Raw genomic sequence first — 6028 nt, 5'->3', positions numbered from 1 at the left:
AATCGTCGATGTTGACCCTCTGTTGTAATCCGTAGAAACTTCGTCACTTCCTGTATAAACCGTTCCGAAGGATTACTCTGTGGATGTCTGATACTAACAAAATTTGTCTCTATTCCCCATTCTCGAAGTTGTCCCTTGAAACGATCATTTCTAAAATATGTTGCATTGTCTAGAAGAATCCTTCTTGGTGTTCCTACGGTGGCTATAAAATTGTCGATTTTTCTCATTATTTCTTCCCCTTTCGTGGTACGGCAACTGTATAATTTTACATATTTGGAAAACACATCTACCATGACTAAAACATGTTTGTTCCTCTTCGTCGTCATAATTAGATCGCTTAACATATCTATTGCTACAATATCTAATTTGTTCCGGGATATAATATTTTTTGTAACGTTTTCATTTTTGAAATTTCTAATTTTATATTTTTGACAGATCTGGCACTTTTGTGTAATTTCTTTTGCGATGCGGTAATCTTGTCGGCAAATATAATTTTCTCGAAAAACCAGCCAGACTTTTCTGCTACCGATATGTCCATTGTCTTCGTGTAAATTTTTTACAATCTTCTTTGCCAATGTTTGTGTCACCAAATATAGTTCCCTTCCGTCTATTCTCTTGAAATATATGTCGTTTTCTATTTCCGCTCTTCTTTTTTCTCTTTCCTCCAATTCTCCTTGGTCTCTTCTTATTTCATTTAATGAGAATACACCTGCTTCTTGTGTCAAGATATTTAGTCCCACATGTAACGTAATTGCTTCCTTTTTTCCTGTGTCTTCATCCCGTGTTAGCGCGTCGGCTATGATATTGTCTTTTCCTTTGATATACCGGAATTCAAAATCGTACTCCTGTAGTAATAGAATGCCTCTATGTATCCGATTATTCACCAATCGGTTCTTCATGATGTGAACCAAAGCGGCATGATCCGTCTCGATTGTGAATTTAGCTCCCAATAAGTAATATCTTAATTTGTTTACACAAAATAGTACACTGGCAAATTCCAATTCTGTCACACTATATTTTCTTTCGTGAGTTTTGGTCACCCGAGATATAAAACATATTGGCACTTCTTGGTCGTTTTGTATCTGTGACAAAACTCCTGCAAACTTTTGTATTGACGCATCAGTTCGGAGTATGAATGGTAGATTATAATTGGGGTGGTATATTTTTGTTCCTTTTGCAAATTCTTGTTTTAATATTTGAAAAGCCTTCTCCTGTTCTTCTTTCCAATTCCATTTTATCCCTTTCCTCAGCAATTTTATTAGAGGAATTTCCTTTTGGCTTAAATCGGGAATTAGTTTTTTAAAATAGTTGATCGTGCCAAGAAAACCTCTCAATGTTTTCAAATTCGTTGGTCTTGGATATTCATCAATGAGCTTGACTCGGTCTTCGGCTAAGCTAACTGTTGTAGTGTCCAATTGAAAACCTAGATAAATTACTTCCTTTTGGAGAAATTGACATTTTTCGATGTTTAATTTTAATCCCGCTCTGTCCAATTCGTCCAGAATTATCTTTATATGTTTCATATGGCTCTGTATATCTCGCGAAAAAATCAACAAATCATCGATGTAATGGACTATGAAATCTTCGTATCGATTTAAAATAGAATGTAGAGCCCGTACCAATGCTGCACAAGCGCTTTGTAAACCAAAAGGCACTACCTTGAACCTGTATACAATACCATCAATTGAGAACGCGGTATAGTTTCTACATTTTTCAGCTAAAGGTATCAACCAAAAACTATGCTTTAAATCAATTTTAGAGAATATGTGTGATCCTGTAATTCTTCCAAATATGACCTCGATGTTTAGAGGTGATTCATATTGTGATACCGTGTGCTGGTTGATATTTCTGGCATCTAAACATAGTCTTAATTCTCCACTACTTTTTTTTACTATTACAATTGGATTAATATACGGTGAATCACATCGTTCAATTATTTGATCTTCCAACATTTTATTAATTTCTTCTTTCACCTGTTGTCGATATTTATATGGGATCGGGTAAGTCTTCGATCGAAAGTTTCCCAAGTTTTTTACCTCAAAAGAATGTTCGTACTTTTTTGCCACTCTGTTTTCCTTATTTATTAAAGTTTCGTATTCTTTTAACATCAGGCGCACCTCATTTTCTTTTTCTTCTCCACATATCAATTTTCTTTCTTTTTCCTCAGATTCTTGACACATATTTATCGCACATTTTTTCTCCTCTTTTTCATCAATCTCTTCCTTAAATACCACTGTTTCAATCATATCCTTTTCATTTTCCTTTGTTGACACTATTTCTTCTTCTTCTTCGGGGCTCATTCCTTCTTTTGAGGAATCTCCGGTATTGACTTCCTTTATCCTTTTATTAAGTTTTCTTCCTTTTCCTCTTTGTCCTTGCTTCGTTGCCAAATTTATTTCCACTGTTTGTTCTTTTTCCGAATTATCAATTTTCTTTTTGCCATGTTCATTTTCCTGTTCTCCTTCTTTTTCTTCTGTTAGTTTCATCGTATTATTTTTGAAATCTATGACTACATGTTTTTCTGCCAGTTCGTCCACTCCTACAATCATGCCATGCGACATGTTTGGCATTATTACACATTGTAGTGCATACATTTTCTCATCCAATCGTACCCTCACTCGTATTCCTTCATTTATCGTTGCCAATGTCCGTTTATTTGCACCCACCAAATTTACCCTTGGTATTTTGTAAATTAAATTTGTCAAACTCACTTCTTCTATGAATTTTCTGTTTACCAATGTTATTTCTGAACCGGTGTCTATCAAATTTTTGATTGGTCTATTTTTTATGAAACCATCCACAAATTTTAAATTAACTCCTCTTCTTTCCTCATTATTTCCTGCTAATTTAATTAATTCCTTCGGGTGACAAAAAATTCCTCTCTGGTTTTTTGGTTTTAGTGGGTGCTTTCGTGAAAAACCGTCTGTTGTTCTTCCGTATTTCTTCTTTCATCGCTGTGTCTTTCATTTTCATTTTCCTCTATTTGTGTATGATTTACCTCTCTTCTGTTTTCTTTTGGTCTGTCATATCCGTTCCGGTTTCCACGATATTTCTGTTCATTTCGTCTATTGTAATTTCTGTTTTCGGGATATGCGCGTGTGTTATTTCTGTTGTGATTTTCTCGATATCTGTCCTCATTCCATAGCCGATTTCTGAAATCATCATTTCCTCTTCTGTTTTCCCTATTTTCGTTTTCCCTCCTGGGAATAAATTCTCGTCTAGTGTAATCCTTCCTAAAATTTTGTCCTCTCTCTCTGTATTCCTGAGTTTCTCGGTGTTTGTAATTTTCTTGTGACCTTCTTGCTCTTTTTTCCTGTATCCGTGATGCCCTTATTTGTAGGAATTGGCATAAACTATCGATGTCTTTGTAGTTTTGTAGATTGATTTGATCTTCAATGGTGTCATCAAAGTGTGTTGCAATCAACTCTACTAATTGCTCGGATGAATAATTGTATTGCAGATGTTTTGCGTTATTGTACATTTGCAATGCGTATGTTTTTTCTGATATACCCATCCTCTCATGGTATTTCCCATTTTGCAATTCCTTGTTTATCTGTAATTGCTCTGTCTTTACCCAGAAAAAACTCAGAAATTTATTTGCAAATTCTTGCCAATTTTCAAATTCCTCCGCTTTGCTGTCGAACCATAGACACGCCTCATCTTTGAGATGATTTCTGATCATTTCCTTAGCTGTCTCAAAGTTTCCCATGTATTGTATCTTCTTCTTTAGATTATTCATGAACGCTACGGGGTGAAGTTTCCTTACATCCCCGCCAAACTGTAATTTTACCTCGCTTGTTCCCTGGATAAAAATTTTCCTTCCCTCCCCGGAATTTTGTTCCTTTTTGATTTCCTCCATTTTTCTTTCTATTTCTCGCATATCTTCTTGTAACGCGTTTTCAAATTTTGTTTCTAATTTCTCTAGTTCCCTTTTCTGGCAATTTCGTATCTCCTTCATTGTATTTTGGATATCTTTAATCTCTGTCTCTTGTTTTGCATTCTTTAGGGTTATTTCTTCTATCTGTTGTATCAGTTCTTTCTTTATCCCCTCAACGCATCCTTTAATTTCCTGTTCATAGTTTTCCAGACGCTGCTCTATATTCCTGTTGTTTAGTTCTATTGCTTGCCTTGTTTCCCGTTGATTTTCTTCCATTGTTTGTTTTGTATCTTGTTGATTTCTATCCATTTTCTTTGATGTTTCATTCATTGTTTGTGTCTGTATTTGCATCATTGCTAATAATTTTTCTTACATCCCTGTTTCTTTTCTTTCCTCCATTATTGTAGCATTTCCTTCATTATCCGATCCTTCATCAATAATTGTTTCCTCTTCTATCTTATCCTCTTTCCTTTCTTGCGTTTTGCTTTGACTCCTTGTGGTCGACAAATTCGAGTAATGTTGCAAAGACGAAAACTTTTCCTCTTATCCCAAATGCAATAAATTCAAATAAATGCAATAAAATTTTAAAACTTTTGTCAGTTGTAAAAATCAATCAAATATCATAAATTATATCATGTAAAAATTTGTACCTAGAGAAATTTGAAATGCAATGTCATAAAAGCAAATATTATAAACTTTAACCATCGGCAAATAAATTTTCAATCAATCTGCTTTCTTTCTCTATCCGTTTAAATTTTAACTAGAAATACTTTCTACGCCTTACACGTTGGGGGCCATTTGTTATGATTGTTTATTTTGACTTTAATCTTAGTTTATTGAGCCAATAAAAAAGAATTATAACTTATTTGTTATCAAAAGTAAAATAATCCTTATATTACCTGTGTTCGATGGATTCAAAAGATTTTCTAGTTGTCTTTTATCGGGTAGAGAAGAAAGGATAAGAATACAAATATATTATATTACAAAGATTTACGTTTCTTTATTTTATATGAACGAATAAAACAATTATTAAATTCTGTCGTTATCTTATCGATCAGCATACAAGAAAATAAATCAAAATTTTATAATAATAAGATTATAAAGCTACATACATTTATGTTACGTGAAAACCAATTTTACTTAAAATTTTCTTTACTTGAAACAAGAAACAACAAAACTTTAAACTTTTGATTAGCATAACAAAACCTCAGTTCTTAAATTTGAATGCTAATGACCATGATGTCAAACCGATTCTTCACAGATATAAAATTCAATTGTACAAACACTTACAGCTTATTTTCTTCTTGAGTTGTATGTTGGAACATACCCAGAAAAGTCAAGTCTCCTCAACGATGTGATCTCTCCTCTTTGGCACCTCGGCTCCTTCTTAACGTCTCTGCAAACCTCCTGCAGACTACACAAAAAACACCTGATTCACTTCTCCAAACTCAGCTACTTATTTATGACACCAGGACCTCCTTTTGTCAACTTGATGCCGTAAGAATACTTTCACATATACTTTATAAAATGCCCACGGTAGATACAAGGACCTCTTTTAATCTACTTGTTATCTCCTTCTGCAAACTATTCACTTCTTTTCGTTACGTCGGTATCCAAACTCACGAACCACACCCTATCTTGAGACAAACGACTGTTTCCTTTCGATGACCAAAATATCACTAACTTCTCCCGTCTCATGATCGGCTCATCCAAATTCCCATTTAAAAACGACCGTCCAATCAAAAGCTCAAATTGTGTTTACCATGATTTTGGAAAAGCCTAATTTCGGTTTCAGAGAAAAACTAAATAGCTTACTTTAAAATTGGTTTTGTCAATACACCATTTATACATATTTCAAAAGATTAGAATATGGTCATTTAATACTCGACTATAAAAACAATGAAAAGATTAACTTACAGGTAAAATGTCTTCTAATTCTAAACAAAGGTTTTTTGATAATTTTGTTTGAAACGGAAAAAGGTCGTTTGCCAAACAAATTTCTATTCTTATCTACACTAAATCTTATCTTAAATTACTATATACATTTTTGTTTTTAATGATATCTTAAAATTTTATTCCGATGGATATTTTTATTTATTTTTCTTTGGTTGGGAAAGAAAAAGTATGACAGTATATATATATATATATTTA

Source organism: Diabrotica undecimpunctata, chromosome 11 (assembly GCF_040954645.1).
Source record: "Diabrotica undecimpunctata isolate CICGRU chromosome 11, icDiaUnde3, whole genome shotgun sequence".
Lineage (NCBI taxonomy): Eukaryota > Metazoa > Arthropoda > Insecta > Coleoptera > Chrysomelidae > Diabrotica > Diabrotica undecimpunctata.
Note: the sequence above shows the minus strand (reverse complement) of the source record.